Source organism: Sus scrofa, chromosome 3 (assembly GCF_054392235.1).
Source record: "Sus scrofa isolate SSC_HxYL_T2T_F1_AM1 chromosome 3, Sscrofa_HxYL_maternal_Yorkshire_Landrace_v2.0, whole genome shotgun sequence".
NCBI classification, from domain to species: Eukaryota; Metazoa; Chordata; class Mammalia; order Artiodactyla; family Suidae; genus Sus; species Sus scrofa.
The window spans coordinates 3,265,700-3,288,143 of record NC_139385.1 but is presented as its reverse complement, the minus strand read 5'-3'; the positions used below and the strand labels follow the sequence as shown (position 1 = coordinate 3,288,143).

The window sequence follows — 22,444 nt, the reverse complement described above, 5'->3', positions numbered from 1 at the left end:
GAGCGCAAGGTGCACGCCGCCTGCTTTCAACAGACGCGCACGGGAGGAAGGCGCGTGAAGACCAGCTGTTCGAAGGGCTTCTGGGAAGAGGCGAGGTGTGAGTCTGGCCTGAGAAGTGGAAGAGGATTTGCCCACGTGCAAAAAAGCAGCACATCTGCGGTGAGGATCATTATGTGCCAGGGAAATGCAAGTGACCCTCCCAACAGGACCTGGACACGCCCAGCAGAATGACCGAAAGGAAACGACACTAAGTGTTGCTTAGAAGGAGGAGCAACGGGAACGCCCAGAGGACGCAGCGGGGATGCAAGGGGGCGCCTGGTACTCTGGGGAGCAGGCAAGCAGTTTCTCCCGAAGCTAAACCCCCACACACGCTCACGACCCGATAAATCCTCCCCGGGTGTGTACCCAGGAAAAGCGGGTGCTTTACATCTACGAGAAGATATGCCCCGGGATGTCTGGGGCAGTTGCACCTAGAACAGTCTCCAACCAAACCCCTCTCTCGGCCATCAAGAGAACGGGTCCATAAATTCTGGGATATTCCTACCACAAAGTGCGAATAAGCATGAAAATGAATGAACGACGACGGCATATACAATACAGAGGAATCGCCAAGGAGACGGGAAGGAGAAGAGGAAGGTACTAGCACGTGGGTACATGAGCATCACGTTCAAAACCAGGCAGGACGTTTCGGCCCCAGGGGAGCTAGACTCGAGGCAGCCTGGCAGGGCTTTGGGGAGCAGGGGCTGGAGAACAAGCACAGAGGAGCACACAGGAACCTCCTGGAAGCTGGAAGCAGTCTACCTCTGGCTCTGGGTGATGGGCATGCAGGTGGGAACAGGTGTGAGAACTGACCTCACTGCACACCTAAGACTTGTGTGGTTTACTCTATATGATAAATACCTCGATGGGTGGTTTTTATAAACCAAAAGAATCATCAAACTGACAAAAAAAAAAAAAGGAGAAGGAAAAAGGACAATTCAGGGAATGAGAAGAACCAAGGTCTAGGAATTCTCTGTGGAACACTTCTTCTGTCTTTTTTGGAGAAAGCAAAGTACAATCTTCTGAGTTGTCCTCGCCTAGCTTTCTGAAGCAGACACAGGTACCTTTGCAAACAATTCTGTCCCTGTCCCTGCTGTCGCCACCCAGTCCCCCCCGCGAAAGGCTGCACCATCATCATGTGCCCGGGCAGCAGAGGAAGCGCCTCAAAATGCATCGGTATTCGAAGCAAAATCGCCTTTCCCGCAGCTTCACCGAATAAGATGTGTTTTGCTGCAGATTGGAAATATGTAGATTTATTTAGTTTCTAAAAACAGCGCCCTGTTCTTGAGAGCCGCAGAGCGAGCAGCGTTTAAAGCTGCTTTAATGCTCACCAAGCCGTGGCAGCAGCTCCTGCAGCGTGGACGGGCCTGGGCCACCTGCGCTGCGGCAGCTTTTTCAGGGAAGAGAGGAGACACAGTGGGCTGAGAGGTGCTGGGTTGATGGCTTCGGGCTTGAGGCCACGGGAAGCGCTCCGAAGTGCTCGGAGGCTGAGTGAATAAAGAGAGGTTAAGCAGAGGCACTCCAAAAGCGACGTTTGCCACCTGGTTCTGCCAGGAAGCGTGAGGCCAGGGTAGGAAAACCCACTGGGGATGCAGGACTTCCCGGCCCCCCTCTGGCCTCATCAACGGCACCCCACGTGGCACCACAGCCTCACCCCACCCCTTCCTCTAGTCTCCCTGTGAGTCCATCCTTGTAACAAGTGCTCACACTTATCCCTCAAATGCTAAGCTTGGCTGGGGGGGGGGGCGCTGATGGGGGAGCCGATGGGGGGCTTGCAAGGAGCCGCTGCCCTGAGTCTTCCATCCCCCAAGATCTCCCAGCCCTGCCTCCAGCTTCCAGCAGCTGCCGGGAGCCTGTCTGCACAGCGAGATGCGCCTGCAGGTGCGTGGAGCCAGCGGAAGACCGAAGCCTTGGGTCGTAACGTCCAGCTCCCATAAAAGCCTCATGATATTTTTACACCTGTTCTCAATTCATTCAGGCTCTGGGCCTTTGAGGCCGTCCGCAGGATGTGCAGGGCTGGGAAGAGGCAAGCGGGGCCCAGCTGGATCCATAAAAAGGGCAAAAGAAAATCGTGACGGTTTAAGCCGGGGGCTCCTGGACCTGAGCCCCCTCCCCCTTTCCTGCTTCCAGACCCTGGAAAGACCCAGCCTCTCTCCTCCCGGTCACAGGGCTCCTTCAGGCTCACCTGCGCATCCCAAGCCCCTGCTTCCCAACGTTCCAGCTGGGGTTTGATGGGGGCAACGTCGGAGACACAACCACAGCCATTCTGCGTTTAGCCCTTGGTGCAACCCGGGCCCAAAAGACACCTGGGCGCATCAAGAATAAAACCCCTGTTGTCCAGAAATGTTGAAGCAAAGGCAGATTCGGGTGAATTGAAAGAGGCAGGAGACATTCTGAGCAGGGACACTGAGCACGAAAAGGACTTACACTTTCACCAGGGTTCGAAAAACGTTTCAGCCGCTCGAATTGACCTGCCACCTTTTGCAAGTCCCGCTTCTGAATAGAAATCTTCCTAAGACTTAAAAATCGTCTTAGTTGATGCCACCACCATGCAGGAGAGAAAACTGGTTTGAATTCCAGACGGAAGGCTATTGCTGGTGTGCAGGTAGCTGTTCAAACCACTAAGCCTCCAGGGAAACAGCTCTGGCTCGTGGCATCCACCAGTTTCCCTGGTATAAGCCCTCCCGAGGGGCTGACCTCCGGCTCCAGTGTGACATCCCTGAAGGTGTCCTGGGGACGAGTTGGGCACAAATGGCTCTTGCAGGAGGGACGAGCCAGTGGCTGTCTTCCCAGAAGACTTTTCAGTTTTACTTTTAAGCATTTCAGGTATGTGGTTATGCTGCTATTGTCCAGCCCCCTTTACCTAAAAGGCACGGGGTTCCCAAGATGCCACACCCCCACCTCCCTACTCCTATATGGGCTCCTGTGACCCTGCCTCCCACCCCTGCTTTTTTTTTTTTTTTTTGTCTCTTGTCCTCTCAGGGCCATACCTGCAGCATATGGAGGGTCTCAGACTGGGGTGGAATCGGAGCTGTGGCCACCGGCCTACACCACAGCCACAGCAACACCAGATATGAACCGCATCTGCGACCTACACCACAGCTCACAGCCACGCCAGATCCTGAACCCACGGAGTAAGGCCAAAGATCGAACCCGCCACCTCATGGTTCCTAGTCGGATTCGTTTCCGCTGCGCCACGACGGGAACTCCCACCCCTGCTTCTTAAAAAGGCTGACTTAGGTACAGCTAGGTGCTTCGTCACGCACAGCAGTGAGAGGATGCTGTCCACGCTTCCCTAAGAACCTTTGTTAGATGCAGAAGCAGAAGTCAGGTATTCAGCTCCACCGCTTGAGAGAGACCAGGAGGGGGGCATGGCGCCATCCTCGGAGGCGCTGGATCCTCGTCCAGGCGGGGCTTACGGCCCCTGGGTCCCTTCCTTCAAGCCTTCAGACGCCCACCGGACACAAATGACGATGGGAAATGAACAGTCTCAGGCCCCGGACAGCCCCCCACTCGCACCCCCCCACCCTCCCCGGGCGTCTTCCTCACCCCTGGGCCTGAGCCCCCCCACCCCTGCCCGCGCTTCGCTCCTCGGGGTGGGCTTGCCCACCTGCAGGTCCCGCTGGGGGAGGCCCTGGGGACCGTGGTGCTGGCCTTCCGCCTGTCATCCTCGGGTGTGACGGGGCAGGAGTCCAGGCTTCCACAGGAGCTCACGCTCTCAGCGGATTAAGGGAATGAAGACAGGCAGCGCTGGGCGAGGGAACACGACGGGGGAGTGTTTCCATGGGAGGTTTAGATGCTTGACCAAAACGGGACCAGGCGTTCCCTTCGTGGCTCAGTGGTAAGGAAGCTCACTAGTACCCGTGAGGATGCGGGTTCCATCCCTGGTCTCGCTCAGTGGGTTAAGGATCTGGCGTGGCCCTGAGCTGTGGTGCGGGCCAGTGGCTGTCGCTCTGATTGGACCCCTAGCCTGGGAATTTCCAAGTGCCACGAGTGCGGTCCTAGGAAGCAAAAAAAAAAAAAAAAAAAAAAAAAAAAGGAATCAGCTACTGGGCCCCGCTGCTGCTTCCCACAGGGTTCCTGAGGAGCACGATGTGGGCACTGGTGCTGCCAGCCAGCCTGGGGACCGCTCACCAGGCAGAGGCGGCTCTGTTGCCAGTGCTGCAGCCTCGAGAGCGCCTGTGCAGAAGCAGCCCAGTACCTATTTGCTGGGGTCGAGCTGGGAGGAACAGTGAGGCGAGGCTCTTTCTGAATGACTACGCCGGGGTCTCACATAAGCTGCCTGGAGCAAGATGGATGCGACCTTGCATGAGCGGGGGGCAAGCCCCCCCCCCATGTGGACATGTGGGGACACCCAGGCATCCCAAGGGTCACAGGGCCGATCGGAACCAAGTCCGGGAGGAGGAACCAGGTTGTGGATCTTGGCCACTGATCATAAATGGAAACACGTGGGGAAGGAACTTTCCGGAAGATTGATGTCCAACCTCGTTTGGCACTGCTTCATGTTGGTTTCACTGGGTCGAAGGTGAGAGAAGGTGAGGAGGGAAGCGATGACGATGTGGCCTCTGGTGAGTTACTACCCAACGGGAGAGACGCTTTCATCGTGACCAACGGGTGTGCGAGAGTTTGGGGAGGGGTCTGCCCAGGACCCTGCATGTACCCCACCCCCTCCAGGAGAGCGCCAGATGCTGAAGGCCTGTCGTCTTACACACCAGACCCGCTCAGATCCCAGCGGACTTGAGGTACGGCTGTTTTAACTCAGCAAAGACATGCATAAATCATGTCACTGTTGGTGCCACCACGGGTACCATCACAGCCACAGCAACGTGCCTTTATGTTCCAAAAATGCCTGCCGATGCACAGGCCACGGTTCCACATCTTAGACGCTGGCATCACTGCAAAGAGCCACACGGTGTTTTCAAAGCCATCAGAGGGTGAGAGGAATAATGAATTTGAAACAGGGCTTTACGCCGGTTAGCTGATGATGGATTCCCGCCCTGCGTCTACAGGGGGGCGAAGGAAGTCGCCAGCTCAGAAAGCCCACGTTTAACTCGATGCTGGTCAAGAACCCCGAGGCAAGGGGCAGCCTCATGCTGGACCCCAGTCCTCGCTTGGTAAAAAAGGGTGTCAAAGACCCGAACGGCTGAGGACAGCACCCAGGACGACCAGGACGGGCTGTCTGCCTTCACGGACGCTGCTGCAGGTGCCAAGACCAAAAGAGGCAACGTCTATTTCAAAAGCCAAGAGGGGCAGTTCCCTTGTGGCTCAGGGGTCATGAACCTGACTCGTATCCATGAGGTTGCGGGTTCCATCCCTGGCCTCGCTCAGTGGGTTAAGGATCCGGCGTTGCCATGAGCTGTGGTGTAGCTCGCAGATGTGGCTTGGTTCTGGCGTGGCTGTGGCTGTGGTGTAGGCAGGCAGCTGCAGCTCTGATTCGATCTGTAGCCTGGGAACTTCCATCTGCCACAGGTGCAGTCCTTAAAAAAAAAAAAAGGTGCCAAGATGTCCTGGTTGTCGAGGCTGGTATTTCCTCTGAGGACTTTATTATGCGGGTTCCCTATTTCACAGTACAAAAGACCTGAGTGTTTACTATTAAGGGAAGAGTCTCACAGGATCTCACTTCTGCTCCCCTCCTCGGCGCTTCGCCAGGCAGCCTGTGTCCCGCCGTGTTGCAACCTTCAGTCTTTACTGCACCCGGAACATTCCTGGGCTTTTTTTCCCCCTTCATTCTGCTCTGGGCCATGTAACCTGACGAGTCCAGGGCTGAGAGTTTTGGCAACGGCGATCGGCACCACTCAAATTAGACGTGCAGGTGGCCGTCACCCAGAGTTACGGTTGATGCATCACTCAGCTTCCCACCCCCAAACCACCACCGTCTGACTCCCATCACCTTAGACTCACTGTTGTGTCGGGTCTGGGACTTCCTATGGATGACGTCTCATTATTCGTATTCGACTGTGTCTGGCCTCCTTGGCACGACGCAATGTTTGTGGAATGCGTGCAGTTCGCTGAGGGTGTCAGCGGTTTGTTTCTGCCCCCTGTTCAGAGGTCCGCTGCATGGAACTGGGCCACTGTACAAGCGAATCCATCACTGCCCGACCCTTCTTCTGTGCACGAGCATTTGCGTAATGAAGGAGGCTGCCGTGCAAGCCGTTTGTTTCTGACACGTTCTCTTTTCTCCCGGGTCAATACTGAGGCGGAGAACGGCGGGGTCGCGTATCCAGGGCGGATGGGTGACGAGCTACAGGAAACGCCGGGCTTCAAAGCGGTGGCGCCGTATGACACTCTCGCCAACCACGTCCACATGCCAGCTGCTCCACATCCTCACCTGCCCTGGTGGTGCCAGCCTTTTACCCTGTCAGCCACTCCAACAGGTGGGAAACGAGCGTCTCTCCTTTTCCGGCTGGCCAACGCCGACGCGTCCTTCCGAGCCCCAGACACCACCTTTCCGACGTGGCTTTCCGGCTTGGCCTGGGTCCCCCGTAGAACTCGCACGGCCTTGTGTTGACTCTGAGTCATTTCCGCTCCGCAGAACCACGAGCTCTAGGGACAGAGGCTGTGGGTGCGAGATCTCTGCCTGCTCCTCCCAGCCCAGCGCCTAGCAATGCGCCTGACCCAGAGCAACGGCTCTTAAAAAGTCTGGTGAGTGAACGAGAAGCACAGAAGGAGTTCGAAGCTGGCTTCTGGTCTTGAAGTCTTGGCCTTTCTGATTCTTTTAAAACGGGGATTTCAGAAGACCCTGCGGTTAACTGTATAAAAGAGCTGTCGATACATGGACTCTGGTGTCCAACACCACATCTCCGGCTGCAAAGTTCGCAGTGGAAAACACTGGGCAGCAGCCCTGAAGTGTGTTTGGCTTGAATCCTGAGAGGATGCGGGGAGACGGAAGCAGGGGCAGGACCAGCCTCGCAGACAGGGTGCTGCCCAGGCCGTGGCTCTCACATGGAAGCCTTTTAAAGGAAGAGTCCGCCTTCGTAGGGACGCTTCCGGGGCCTGGGCCTGCATCCTAGAGATGCATCCAGAGGAGGGTAGTCATGGTGGCGGCAGGCGGTGGCCGCTTCTGCTCGACCTTGTGGCCACCCGGGGCCACTGGGTCCCTGGCTTACTCAGCATCCTCTGTATACGGCCTCCCGGGGTTGCATCTGCTTTGGACCAGCTCCCCACTGGACCCCAAGATGCTCCCTGTACCACCTTCTACCCACACCTATGTATTTCTCAAGATCTCACTCAGCTCTCTCCCAATCCAAGAAGGTTCCAGAAATATGGGCCCTCGCCCTCTGCCTGACTCAGGGACCTGCACGCAGCTGTGGTCCCAATGCTGATTGACTTTCAAGATGACACTCGATGCCTCTGAACCTCCAGGATAAGGGAGGCGGGGGTGGACACAGCGGATGACAACGGCCAGCACTCTGCTCTCGCTGTGGTCACTCCCAGACCGGCTGACGGCTGGGCTCACACAGCGCGTCGCGCCCCTGCCCGCCTTACCCTGTGGGCTGGACAGAGGAGGGTTAGCGCTCAGAGGCTCATCTGCATGTTTTGCCGTATTTCTTCAAAAGTGCAGATTCCAAAATCCCCCAGGGAAGAAGAAAGACCTGTTAGACCTCAGCTGTATCCACGTGGCTCAGACACGCGGGACTCTGCGTCTCCCAATCAACTGTTTCCCAAAGAGGCCATCAGTGACGGGGGTGCTACGTGGACAACCATTCTTTAGGTTAAGAGTGACTTTTTTCTTCTTTTTTGGCTGCCCCACGGCATATGGAATTCCTGGGCCAGGGATCAGATCCACGCCACCGCTGTGACCTAATGCCGCAGGTGCTGCCATGCCGGAACCTTAACCCACTGTGCCGGGCCGGGGACCCTGGCATTGCAGAGACGCCACCAATCCTGCTGCCCCACGGTGGGAACTCTAAATATTTTAAGGTGAAAGTTAGAGAAATATAAGCTAGGACATACGTGCAGAATTTCTAAGATAGTATTTCATAAGAGAAAGCTACGGGGATTTAGGTTTAAGGAAATAAAAGGCTGACGTGAAGAAAATGATACTCTGAATTATAGCACAGATTGTATTTGGAGATGGGCAAAATTAGTGATATTTGGAAAACACTGGACGAGCCAAAGTCCCTGTCGGGTCCAGAAGGAGCTCAGGCATTAACGGCAATGATCAGAGCTTGAGCTAGGAAGACGCCCCCAGGAAGTATTCCCAAGCACCGGTGTTCAGTCACTTTTCCACCTGGAAAAACCCAGCACCGGTTGGCACCTGCAGTTGCAAACCAGTCCAAGAGGTGGGACGGAGCTCCAGCAGGTGGATTTAGCAGAGAAGCAGCCTCCACGCCCCCAGCTGTGCCTGTGCTCTCGCTGCTGAGACAGCTTTGGATGCAAAGAGGCTGCGGTCGCCCAGAGCACAGGCAGGGCTTCCAGAACATTAAAAACGACAAACCCTGGAATTCCGGGATATAACTCCACCCGGGGCAGGGGCTTGTCAGGGGGTCCGAGCTCCCTCTCCAGCCAGTCCAGCCTTCCTTCCTCTTTGCCTTTATAACCCTGCCTCCTCCCTTCAGAGGGGTTCGAGACAGAGGACAAAAGAATGAGGACTTTTTGGACCGGCCACGGAGTCCCAGGCACTGGGGAAAATGACTCTGACACACTCGCCTTTTGATTCCAAAAATATCGCAATGAAAGGCAGAGGCCTGGGTCCAGGAAGACCCAATTTCTTAAAAAACAAAAACAAAAGTATGTTTCCATATCTCGCACCTGTGACGGGGAGGGAGGCTCAGATGAAGATGGTTTTTGTCCAACAGAATTTACTGTGACGTATCAAAGGTGCCGTCACCTGCGCTGTCGGATGCGGTGGCCAGGACCCACACGTGGCTGCCGAGCCCTTGAACGGTGGCTGGTGTGACCGAGGAGCTGCATTTTAACGAATTTAAATGTAAGCAGCCCCGTGTGGCTGTGGCTGCTGGACTGGACGGTCCACTCCGGACAGAGTGCACTGAAGGGCTGGGAAGCTAAGGACGGGAGTCTCTGCCTACCTGCGTCCTTTCTTTTTTGGCGGGAGGAATTGGGGGGCACGTGTGCATGTGGTCATGTCTTAAGGATGCGGGGAGAGGAGGGGGTTGAAGAAGGAACCCCAGTTCTGTCCAGCAGATGGGGACACAGGCAGGGGGCGTAAAAGCCACACTTGGGAGGGTTATGGCCAGTTGTTGAAACTCGTGCCCCTGCCAGCGAGGGAGGTGTAGGTTTACCTTTTAAAGAACCCCTCACACTGTTTTCTCAAGTGGTGGCATCATTTTACAGTGCCACCAGCAGGGCGTAAGGGTTCCATCTCCCCTACAAGTGTGCCATCCCTCGTTGATTTCATGCAGCCCTCCTAAAAGATCTTTCAGATTGTTTCATTGGGATTTTTAAAACATTCAAAGATGGTCCTAGAATCACAAGAAGTTGCCACGTCATTGCAGAGAGCTCCAACGGCCCCTCGTCCCGCCTCCCCAGTGGGGACACGTTGCACAAGCCCCCGGTGACAGCAACATTAGGAAACGGACACTGGCACATCACGGGTGGACAGTTCTACACACTTCATCCCTTTTAGATTTGGGTAACCATCACTCAAGTCCAAACACATAACTGTTCCATCACCACAAAGACCTCTCTCCTGCAACCTTTTTTTTTTTTTTGGCCACACCCGAGACACACAGACGTTCCCGGGGCAGGGATCCAACCTGAGCCTCAGCCTTCATGATGCTGGATCACTAACCACTTGGCCACCAGGGAACTCCACCCCCTGCTACCTTTTTTAGTGACACCCACCTCCCCGCCCTCGCCACCCCTAAGTCCTGGCAACCACAGACCTGCTTTTAAGAATGGTGCATAAATGAAAGCATCCAGCCCGTGGCCTTTGAGACGGGCATTTTGCACTCAGCACAACGCCCTTGAGCTCTGTCCACGCTGTTTGTATCAGCAGGCCACTCCTTCTCACTGCTGAGTCCCATTCCGTCGGACAGAGAGAACACAGCTCATTTAACCGGTCATCTACTGAGGGGTATTCTGGTTGCTTCAGGGTTTTTTCGTCTCTGTTTTTGCTATGACAAATATAAAGCTGCTATGGGCATTTAGGACAAGGTTTTGGGGAAGACATTTTTCCATTTCTCTGGGATAAACGCCCAGGAGTGCAATTGCCGGCTTCTGCATTGATGGCATCTGTAGTTTCTTCAAGAAACTGCCCTGCGGAAGCATTTTACATTCCGACTGGCGGTGCAGGAGAGATCCGGGTTTTCACATCCTCACCCGCCTTTGGTGTTACCACTGTTTTTATTTTGGCTGCTTTGATAGGTGTGTATTGCCATCGCATCAGAGTCTTAATCTGCATTTCCTTAAGGACTGGTGATGCTGAGCATCTTTTCATAGGCTTTTCTGCCATCTCGATCTCTTCTTTGGTGAAATGTTTCTTCACGGCTTAACCTATTTGTATGTGTGCGTGTTTGTCTTTTTAGGGCCGCACCTGCGGCATATGGAGGTTCCCAGGCTAGGGGGCTAATCGGAGCTACAGCTGCCAGCCTACACCACAGCCACAGCAATGCCAGATCTGTGCCTTAACCCACTGAGCGAGGACAGGGATTGAACCCACAACCTCACGGTTCCTAGTCGGATTCGTTTCCACTGTGCCATGACAGGAACTCCAATTAACCTATTTTTAAAACTGGATTTTTTCTTTGGTTTGTATTCTACTGCTGAGCTTTGCGAGTTCTTTACATAGTCTAGATATGAGTCCCTGGATCAGATGTGCGATTTTCAAATATTTTTGTGTAGCATATAGCTTTTCTTTCATCCTCTTTCATGTGGCCTGTCGCAAATATTTATAATTTTTATGAAGTCCAGTGTACTGATTTTTTTTTTGTGTGTGCTTTTGGTAACTGTCTATGAATTCTTTACCTAAACTTGGATCCCTAAGACTTCTTATGTTTTTTTTTTTCTCTGAAAAGTTGTATACTTTTATGTTTTACCCTTAAATCTATAATCCGTCTTGAGTTAAGGTTGGTATAGGGTGTACAGACCGCTAGGAGGAGATACAGGTTGAGGTTCAGTTTTGTGGTGTGGATGTGTAATTGCTCCAAAATCATTTCTTTTTTTTTTTCTTTTTTTCATCTTTTTGCCATTTCTTGGGCTGCTCTCTTGGCACATGATGTTTGACAGATGTTCAAAAGAAAGTCAATGGAAAAAGGAAATTCTTTGCAAGAAATGGTGCTGGAGGAGCTCCCGTCGTGGCTCAGTGGTTAACGAATCTGACTAGGAACCATGAGGGTGTGGGTCTGATCCCTGGCCTTGCTCAGTGCGTCAGGGATCTGGCGTTGCCGTGAGCTGTGGTGTAGGCTACAGATGTGGCTCCGATCCCATGGCACTGTGGCTGTGGTGTAGGCCAGCAGCTGTAGCTCCGATTTGACCCCTAACCTGGGAACTTTCACATGCCTCAGGTGTGGCCCTAAAAAGCAAAAAAAAAAAAAAAAAAAACCCTGAAAATAACAGTTCGCCATACTAACGTGGAACTACTTATGGGTTATTTGGTGCCGTGAATCTACATATCTAATCCTTCACCAGCAGCACACAGTCTTGATTATTGTAGCAATATAACGTCTTTTTTTTTTTTTTTTGTCTTTTGTCTTGTTGTTGTTGTTGTTGTTGCTATTTCTTGGGCCACTCCCGCAGCATATGGAGGTTCCCAGGCTAGGGGTTGAATCGGAGCTGTAGCCACCGGCCTACGCCAGAGCCACAGCAACGCGGGATCTAAGCCACGTCTGCAACCTACACCACGGCTCACGGCAACGCCGGATCGTTAACCCACTGAGCAAGGGCAGGGACCGAACCCGCAACCTCATGGTTCCTAGTCGGATTCGTTAACCACTGCGCCACGACGGGAACTCCTGCAGCAATATAATGTCTTAAAGTTAGGGAACATGGTTCTTCTTTTTTGGAATTGCTCAGGTTTTCATATGAATTTTATTTTATTTTACTATTTATTTAAAAAATTGGGGGCGTTGTATTGAATTAATAAACACCTTATCCCAATGACCACTGACATTCTTTACAAAAAATGATGCAATATCTCCAAGTGACAAACACCTTACAGGTCCATATGTGGTCAAGTGGTGGGTATTAGATTCTTTTTTTTTTTTTAACATAATGATTTTTGTTTTTTTCCATTATAGCTGGTTTAGTGTGTTCTGTCAGTTTTCTATCATATGAATTTTAGAATAATCTTGTCTTACAGACAGTCATGTGGATATGGACAGAAATCATGTTAGGTCTGCGTATCAGTTGGGTAGGGCTGACATTTTTCCTACGTGCATCTTCCAGTCCATGAACATGGTATGTCTCTCCATCGATTTAGATCTGCCTTGATTTCTTTCATCCGCAGTCTTTATTTTTCAGCATCTATGTCCTATCTGTGTTTTATTAGACTCACTCTATGTATTTCATCATTCAGCAATTAGAAGTGGTATTATGTTTTATCATAGGCACTGCAAAAGGACAGAAAACACTTCTGGTGTATAGTATACTGACACTTATAAAGTGATCTTGTATACAGTTCTTGTACATAGATCCTGCTGAACTCATTTATTAGTTGTGCAAGTTTCTTTTTTTATAGATTCCCTAAGATTTTCCACACAGATCATCACATTGTCTGCAAACAGGGAACGTTTTATTTCTTCTTTCCATTTTGACTTCCGTTCTCTGGACAGCACTTCCAGAACTATGTTTAATAGCAGTGGTGAGAGTGGACGTCCTTGCCGTGCTCCCAACTTTAAGGGGAATGCATTCTGTCCTCACCTTTAAGGATGGTGTTAGTTCTAGAATTTTTGCAGATATCCTCTCACTAATTGCAGTAGTTACCCTCTACTCCTAATTTTCTGAGAGTTTTTATGTGAATGGGGATTGAGTTCTTTCAAATACTTTCCCTGCATCAACTGATGTGATCATGTGCTCTTTCTTTAGCTAACGTAGCAGATTATGTTGACGAGCCTTCTCGTGTTGAAGCAGCTCTGCATGCCTGGAATAAACCATATTTGGTCAGAGTGCATAATTCTTTGCATATACTGCGGAATTCTATTTGCTAATCTTTTGTTAGGAATTTGTCTCTATAGTCTAATTGATCTGCAATTTTCTTTTTGAAGGGTGTTCACCTGATTTTAGCATCAGGCTAATATTTGCTTCATAAGGTTTGTGGCAGAAAGTTTTCACTCTTCTATTGTCTGGGACAGATTCTATGGATTTGGTGTTAATTGTTTTTTAAATAGTTGCTCCAGTTCTCCAGTGAAACCATCTCAGCGTGGAGCTTTCTTCTTAGGATATTTTAAATTAAAAATTCAATTACGGATTTCCTTAATAGTTGGGAGGCTATGCAAATGATCTATTTCATACTGAGTTTGAAAGATAGTACTTTTCAAAGAATTAATCCATTTCATCTAAATTGTCAAACTGAAGTGGGTAGTGCTATTTATAGGAGTCCCTTGTTCTTCTGATGCCGACAGGATCTGAAATAACAGTTCCTGTCTTCTTCACGATAATTATGTATTTTCTTTTATTATTTGTCAGTCTTGCTACAGGTATGTCAAATTTCTTAAACTTTCCAAAAAACCATCATTTTGTCTTGCAGGCTTTTCTCTATTATTTTCCCATTTTAAATTTGCTTGATTTCTGAGCTCATCTTTATTATTTACTTCCTTCTCCTTGCTTTAGTTTTATTTTTCTCATTTTTTTGAGGTGGAAGATTAAACTATTGACAATGTCTTTTCTTTTCATGTAAATATTTAGTGCTATAAATTTCCCTCTCAGAAGATTTAGCTTCAACCCACGCATTGATAGGTATTTTCATTTTAATTCTGGTACATGTAATTTTTTCATTCCCTGAGACGTCCTTTTGACCCACTGATTATTTAGAGTTGCATTTTTTAGATTTCAAATGTCTGGAGGATTTCCTCCTGTCTATTATTGATTTGCAGCTCCATTCCATCGTGCTCTGAGTACACACTCTGTTTAGGACGTCAACGTTCTTCAATGTAGGGAGGTCTGTTTTACGGTTCGGGATACGATCTGTCTTGGATAAGGTTCCGTAAACACTTGAAAAGAATGTGTTCTCTGCTGCTGTTAAATGGAGCTTTTTCTATAAAGGTTAATTAAACCTGATGGTTGATGCTGCTGTTGAGCTTTTGCATAAACAAACTTTCTCCCAAATACCTGTTCCATCAGTTGTTGAGAGAAGGATGTGGAAGACTTTAATTGTAGAATGGTCTTTCAGCTCTACCAGTTTTGGCTTTGACATATTTTACTTCTTTGTGTGTGTGTGTGTGTGTGTGTGTCTTTTTGCCATTTCTTGGGCCGCTCCTGCGGCATATGGAGGTTCCCAGGCTAGGGGTTGAATTGGAGCTGTAGCTGCCAGCCTACGCCAGAGCCACAGCAATGCAGGATCCGAGCCGCGTCTGCAACCCACACCACAGCTCACAGCAATGCCGGCCGGACTGTCAACCCACTGAGCAAGGGCAGGGACCGAACCCGCAACCTCATGGTTCCTAGTCGATTCGTTAACCACTGCGCCATGACGGGAACTCCCCTGACATATCTCACTTCTGTATGGAAGACTGTTATGGCTTTTTGTTGGACTGCCCTTTAATCTTGACGTATGTATGCCCCCATCTGTCTCTGGTCGTTTTCTCTGCTCTGGAGTCTACTCTATCTGATTTTATATAGCTCCATCTCCTTTCTTTTGATTAATACTTTTCTATCCCTATACTTTCAACCTACTTCCATCACTATAAATAAGTTTAGTCTAGACAGCCTATAGTTTGGTCATTCCCCACCCCCCCGCCCCAGTCAATCCTGTTGACACTTGGTATATCCAGACTGTGTGTATTTAAAATCACTATTACAACGTTAGTACTGCCGTGGAATTTTTTTCTTGCAGTTCCTTCTGTATCGTTTTGGTTTTCCTGTCTCTGCCCTCCTGTGGGTGACACGAGCATGATTCAAATGGCATGCACGGCTTTTTACCTACAGCACTTTTTGTGTGTGCGTCTTTCTAATTGTTTCAGTTGTTGCTTTTGAATTATTTATATGTACATAACTTATCACAGTCTATTTGTGCTGCCATTTTAACCAGTTCCAATAAAGCACAGAAACCTTATATCCCTTCCCTTCCCCCGCCTGTAAAATAGCTGTCTTAAATATTTCCTCTACATAAATGAGGACACATTAGACAGTGTTATAATTTCTGCTTCAACTGTCAAACACAACTTGGAAAGCCCACAGGAGAAGAAAACCCCATCCAATTTACCCACTTCTCCATGTTCTCCACTGTTCGTCCTTCCTCCCTCACGTTCTGAGTTTCTTGCTGGTATCATTTTCTTCTTGTCGGAAGTGCTTCCTTTCGCGTGTCTCTTCGAGATCTTCTGGCTACCAATTTTCCTTAATCTGAGACTGTCTTTGTTCTCCTTTGTTCCTGAAGGATGCTTTTGCTGGATGTAAGACTGTAAGTGACAATTCTTTGCTTTCAGTGCTTAAAATGTGTCCTTCTTCTCTTCTGGCCTCCATGGTTTCTGATGAGAAATCATTGTCATTTCAAATATGTTCCCCTATAGCTTTTTTTTTTTTTTTTTTTTTTTTTTTGCTTCTTAGGGCCATACTTGCAGCATGTGGAGGTTCCCAGGCTAGGGGGTTGCATCGGAGCTGTAGCTGCTGGCCTACACCACAGCCAGAGCAACTCGGGATCCAAGCCGCGTCTGCGACCTACACCACAGCTCACAGCAACGCTGGATCCTTAACCCGCTGAGCAAGGCCAGGGATCGAACTTGCATCCTCAAGGGTCCTGGTCAGATTCGTTTCCTCTGCACCACGACGGGAACTCCTCTCTGGCTGTTTTTCAGATTTTTTTTTTTTTTTATCTTTAGTTTTCAGAAGCTGGACTGTGTGTCTTGACATGGATTTCTTCTGAGTTTATCATTTTTGGGGTCACCCAGCTTCTTGAACACAGATATTTCCATCTTTTATCAAATGTGGGAAATTTTCAACCATTTTTTTTTAAATGCCTTTTTGGCCACACCTGCTTTCTCATCTTCTCCTGGGATTCTGATGACCCATATGTCAGGTCTTCTGTGATAGTTCCAGATGTCTCTGAGATTCTGTTCATTTTGTTTTTTTGGTCAACTTTCTCTCTGTTGTTCAGATTAATTGTCATCGTTCTGTCCTCAAGTTCACTGATGCTTTCCTCTGGCCTCTCCATTCTGCTGCTGAATCTCTCCACTGAGATCTTTATTTCATTTACCCTACCTTTTTTTTTTTTTTTTTTGTCTTTTTAGGGCCACACCCGCAGCATATGGAGGTTCCCAGGCTAGGGGTTGAAGTGGAGCCTACGCCAGAGCCACAGCAACGCGGGATCTGAGCTGTGTCTGCAACCTACACCATGGCTCACGGCAACACCGGATCCCTAACCCACTGAGCAAGGCCGGGGATGGAACTCACAACCTCGTGGTTCCTCGTCGGATCCGTTAACCACTGAGCTACGACGGGTACGCCTCATTTGCCCCACTTTTTAGTTTTAAACTTTCCATGTGATTGTTACATCTTCCATTTCTCTGTTGACTCTTTCAATTTCTTCATTTTTTCCAGTGTACTTGTAATCGCTCATCAAACCCTTCTTACAACGACTGCTTTAAAACCTGTGCGGGATCGTTCTAAGAACTGTATTATTTTGGCCGTGGTGTATGTTAATTGCCTTTTCTCATTCATTTTACAGTCCTTCAGGTTCTTGGTACAACGAGTGATTTTCAACTGAAACCTGGATATTTTGGATATTGTGTTCTGGGGCTCTGTATCTTATATAAAGTTTACATTTTATCAGGGCTTAAAATGGGGGCAGGGGACATTGCCTGTTACTGCCAGGGGGGGGTGGGAGGCCAGGCTCCATTTAGCGTCAGCTGTTGTCTCCTGGGCGTGAAGGTGTCCCTTGTTACAGCTGAATGGGGGTGGACTTTCGGCTCCCCATTCCCGTTTCCCAGGCGGCCTCTGCTGACGCGGAGGTGGGGGTGGCTGCGCTACTGCGGCGTGGCAGGAAACGTCCTGACTCTCCCTCGGCACCACCCCCACTCCTCTCGGGGAGGTAGAGGACACCCTGCCACCTCCAGGTGATGGCGGAGGTCCAGGCGCCCCATGGGATCTTGGCACCGTCCCGGCTCCCCACGTGGCCCTCTCCGAAACTGTGAGGTGGCAGCAGGAGGGAAGAGGGGGGTGTTGGGAGGTCTCCCACTTGGTCTTTGCTGGCGGGAGCCAGAGACCCCCTCTTGTCTCTGTGGTGTTTGGCTGGAATAGCAGAGTTATTGTTAAGATGTGTTCTGTTTTGCTAGGCTCCCTTTTCCTGGTCCTTTGTCTGGGGAGGACAGGCTTTTTGGGGGTTCTGTGTGATCCAAACGCACTGGTGTCCTAGGACAAGCGGGGGCAGAATGAAGCCAAAGAAAACCCAGAGAACTCATGTCCTTTCTTGAGGCCCGAGATCCGTGACCATCTCTCCATTTCTCCGTCATCTTCTTCTTTTAAAAAATACAAATATCCAGGATTTTAGCTGTACTTAGTGGAGAAAGAGCAGCAGCATGTCTAGTCCATTTTTCTGGAAGCAGGAGTCTCTCTTCTGTACCTTCTTCTGTTCTACCATGTAACGCCCCTCGCCACACCTCCCTTCCCCATCCTTGTCATTCCCTAGAGGCAATTATTTTTCTTGGTCTAGCTGTTTCTTTAGGGACCGCACACCCTCTGTATTTACCTACACACAATGTACATCTAGAAATGTACAGTTCTGCTTTCTATAAACAGGCAAACGCTATAAAGACTGCTCTCTAACTTGTTCTGTCCATTTCACATGTCTCAGGAATCCCTCCATGTCACTACACAGGCATAATTTACTTAGAAATCTAAACTTTAACAGAATCCTCTTGAGTTTAGATTTACAGAAAAGTTGCAAAGAGCGTGCAGAGAATTCCTGCACAGCCCACACCCTTTCTCCCTACTGCTAATGTCTTATGTTCTCCTCGTATATTTGCCACAGATAGGGAATGGACATTGATAAATGACCAGTAACTCAACCCCACATTTTATCTGGATTTCCCTTACGGTCCTTTTTCAGGTCCAGGATTTCTTCTGCTTCCTCATCACACGTGGTCATGTTTCCTTAGGCTCCTTGGTCGGGGACAGTTACTCAAACGGACTTCCTTTTTTCTCTTCTTTTCTTTCCTCCCTCCCTCCCTTTCTCTCTCTCTCTTTCTTAGACCTTGAGTTTTGAGGAGTCCTGGTCAGGTATTTTGTAGACTGCCCCCTGACTGGGGTTTTTATGATTTTCTTCCCCTCATAACTAGACTGGTTATGGATTTGGGGGAGGAATACCCCGGAGGTGAAATGACCTCACCAGCTCAAATCAGGGGAGCATGCTGTCTGCAGGACATCGCTGACACTAAACTTGACTGTCTGGCTGGGGTAGGGTTTGCTGGGCTACGCCACTGCCAAGAAATTAAAGACCTAAATAAATGAGACGACATCCCATGTTCATGGATCGGAAAGCTGAATGCTGTTAAAATGGCAACATCCCCCAGACTGATTTACAGATTCAGTGCAATCCCTATCAAAATTCCAGCCGGCTCTTTCTCCCCACCCCGGAAATTGACAAACTGAGCCTAAGATTTATTTGGAAATATGTAGGATCTTGAAGAGCCAAAACAGTCTTGAAAATGAGGAATCAAGCTTGGGGAGCCAGGCTTCCCAATTTCAACAATGACTGGCCATAATCAAGGCAGTGTGGTATTAACACAAGGAGAGATACACAGCTCAAGGGAACAGAATCGGGAATCCAGAAATAAGCCCTCACATTTATAGCCAATTGATTTTTTTTTTTTTTTTTGACAGAGGCGCCAAAACAATTCAATGATGGAAAGAATAGCCTTTTCAACAAATGGTGCTGGGACAACTGCATGATAATGCATAAGCCAAAGAAATAATTTTACCCTGTACTTCACACCATACACAGAAATTAACTCAAAGTAGATCACGAGCCTAAACGTAAGACCTCAAGCCATAAAACTCTTAGAAGCAAACAAAGACGTCAATCTTTGTGCGTTTGGGCTGGGCAGTGAGTTCCTAATAAGTTCTTTCATGAGACACTGAAACCACAAATGATAAAGGAAAGACAGGACTTCATCAAAACTAAACATTTTTGTGCCTCAAAGGACAACATCAAGAATGAAAATACAACCACGGAATGGGAGAAGATATTTACGAATCCCTTATCTAATAAGGGATTTGTATCCAGAAAATGCAAAGAACCTTTAAGAAAGCAATGATAGAAAGACAAGCAGCTCAGTGTAAACATGGGCAAAGTATTTCAATAACCGTTTCTCAAAAGATACGTTCACATCAGGTAAGCACCTGTGGCTGCTCAGCAGCATCGGTTTTCAGAGCAGGCGAATTAAACCGAAAGGCCCCCCTTTATACCCACAGGATGGCTGGGAGGAAAATGCCAGAAAATTACAAGCGTCGACAAGTGCTGGCAAAGATGTGGAGAAACGGGAACCCCCAGACTCCAAGGATGGGAGTAAACGGTGCAGCCACATCGGAAACCAGTCCGGCGGTTCCTCAAAACTCGAAACAGAGAGGCGCCTGCCTCACCACCAGCAGTTCCACCTCCAGGTATACGCGCAAAAGAAATGAAAATCTACGTCCACACAAAACCTTGTAAGCACACGGCAGCACTGATCGTCGTGCGCAAACCCAGAAATAACTGGAACGTCCATTACCTGCTGAGTGGGTAAAAAAAAAAGGGGGCCATCCACACCCTAGAATAGGATTCGACAAAACAGCAACAACAAAGGGAGTGGACACAGGCTACAGCCTGGGACCTCACGAACACCACACTCAGCAAAAGCAACTGGTCACAAGACTCCACCCACGGTTCGCTCTCGTTTATATGAAATGTCCAGAAGAGGCGAATCTGTGGAGACGGGAAACGGATCTGCGGTTGTCCAGGCTGGGAGGGGGGCAGGCCCGAGTTACGGCTAATGGGGTAAGCGTTCCTTTGGGGACAGTGAACACATCCTGAAACGGGAACGAAGCGAGAGCTGTGCGACGCTGGAGACGGACCAGTCAGAACCGGGGACCCGTGCGCTTGAAAGGCACGGAGCCTGTGTCTCAATCCAGCTGTTAGGAAAAAAACTTACGTGGCAGGGGGCTGGGCAGCACCTGGCCCGTGGCTGCTGTGTGCAAACCCCACATCTAGACCAACGAGCGCCCTGGCCCCACCGGGCAGCGGTCCAGCCTGTTGCCCGGAAGGAACCTCTGCCTCTTCACTTCTCAGCACGAGGGCTGGCTTGACAAACCCACAGCAGAGTGACCCACGCTCTGGACTCCCAAGGGCTCCTCTCAAGAGCCACGCTGCTCTTCCGCCCATCGTGAACGTGTTTCGGGAAGATTTTCTCAATTTAGCAAGTTCATTTACCTTTTCTCAAATAACTGCATCCTTGGGTCCTTCAGGTGGTTGAGGAAAAGCCACTTCATCATCGAGGCTGCGGCTCATGACCTTGGTTACAGGGCCAGCGGCCCCTCCTGCCCCCACGCCCCATCTCCTGTCCCGGGGTTGTTTCTGTTTTTGGTGTGTTTATCAGCACCGAGCAGCCTTGTGCACTTTACCGTGAATTATACCTACTGGTCCCTCGGGGCTCCCCGTACCTGAAAGTCGGGTCCACCAGGAGGGCGGGTGTGTCTGGTCTGCTCGCTGATGGATCCCAGCACCTGGACCCCGGTGGGAAGGGCTCAGCGTTGATCTGCTGAAGGAGGGGACGATTATTCAGAAAAACCTGGTTTCTCTTTGATCGTTATTTGACGCATCGGGCTCAGTCACAATGGCACCCTACGCTTGAGCACTTCAAGCGTTTCACAGACGGGAGAACCGACCGCAGGCCACACAGCCAGGGAGGATGGGACCTGGGCGTGGATCCAGACCACCGGCTCTGCCGCAGTGCACCCCCCACCCCGCGTGGGGCTTTATTTCACACTGATGCCATTTGAAGGAAAAGCAGAGGCTGCACGGCCTAAGGAAAAGAGATAACTTTGGGGGGGGGTGCATTTTGAAATATTGAGAATGTCTCATGAACCTCCCCACGGGGCCTCTGTGAGGCCCTGACGAGGAGGCTGGAGAGGTTAGAAGTTACCCCTGGCAGGTGAGCACGCACGGCTCCAGGAAACAGAACTCCATACGCAGGTGCACTTCCATAGAGAGACGCAGGGAAGCCCTCCACGCTCCCGCAGCAACCTTATAACCAGCGGGGGCGAGCCTGGGGGGCTGGACAGCTCTGGAGGGGGACGGTAGCTCCTGGAGATCTGTAAACCGGGAGGACGGCGCTGCAAAGCCTGCGCCTCTCGGCCACAGTGAGAATCCGGGAATGCTCAGTCCTGGCCAGCCTGCCACGCCATCGTCCTCTGTTTAGCTGCCTCCTGCTGGCCTGGCTCGTTCCTAAGCCCCGGCTTGGCGATCGGTCCCTCTGCCCGTCGGCACGAAGGAAGCAGGACGTCAAAGAGGGCAGACTGGCTGGTGGCGGGACTGGCCAAACAGCCACCTTTCTGAGAGCCACGCGGGCATCGGGAATTGTCACGTCCACGGCCTCGTCTGACCGTGTGTTTCTCCCCCCGGGACCCCTCGTCCTGCTTTCCAGGCATCTCTGCTAAGAGCCGCCAGGGCTCCGCGTAGCCTCACTGGGATTACAGTGCGTTGGCAGTTTAGTAAGAGGTGGATTCTGATTCGCTCAGAGGAGACAGGAAATTCAGACGCCAAATTCAGGGGTGATTGTCCCCGACACGACAGGCCATCAGAATTAAAGGCTACCCAGGAGCCCGGGACAAGGAGGGCAGGACGGGGCAAAAGAGGAGCCAGGGGCTGGGGACAGTGGGGCTTAGGGACTGAAGTTTTCAAGTCATGACTTAGATAACGTATTTCTAAAACTTCAGAAAGAGTTTTTAGGAGTTCCCGTTGTGGCTCAGCAGTTACAAACCCGACTAGTATCCATGAGGAGGCAGGTTTGATCTCTGGCCCTGCTCTGTGGGTTACGGATCTGGTGTTGCCGTGAGCTGTGGTGTAGCTCGCAGATGTGGCTCGGATCCTGAGTCACTATGGCTGTGGTGTAGGCCGGTGGCTATAGCTCCAATTGGACCCCTAGCCTGGGAACGTCCATATGCCACGGGGACCACCCTAAAAAGCAAACAACAACAACAGAAACCCCCAAACCAAACCAAAACCAAGCAAAAGTGATTTTTTGCAAAGTATGACACTTCCCAGGATTCAGTTCTGAATGGAAGTGGGACTGACCCAAGGCACAATTTCTCGGTCCCAAGA

The 22,444-nt window shown here is 50.3% G+C and overlaps 1 long non-coding RNA gene across 2 annotated transcripts in view; it reads right to left on the bottom strand.

Annotated features, from left to right (window-relative positions):
• LOC102158292 (uncharacterized) overlaps positions 1-22,444 on the bottom strand; it is a 150,254-nt gene that overhangs the window by 124,760 nt on the left and 3,050 nt on the right. For both annotated transcript variants that reach the window (XR_014840034.1, XR_014840035.1), the window contains exon 2: positions 20,785-20,882. This is a non-coding gene — a long non-coding RNA (uncharacterized LOC102158292). The remainder of the gene's footprint in view (positions 1-20,784; positions 20,883-22,444) is intronic.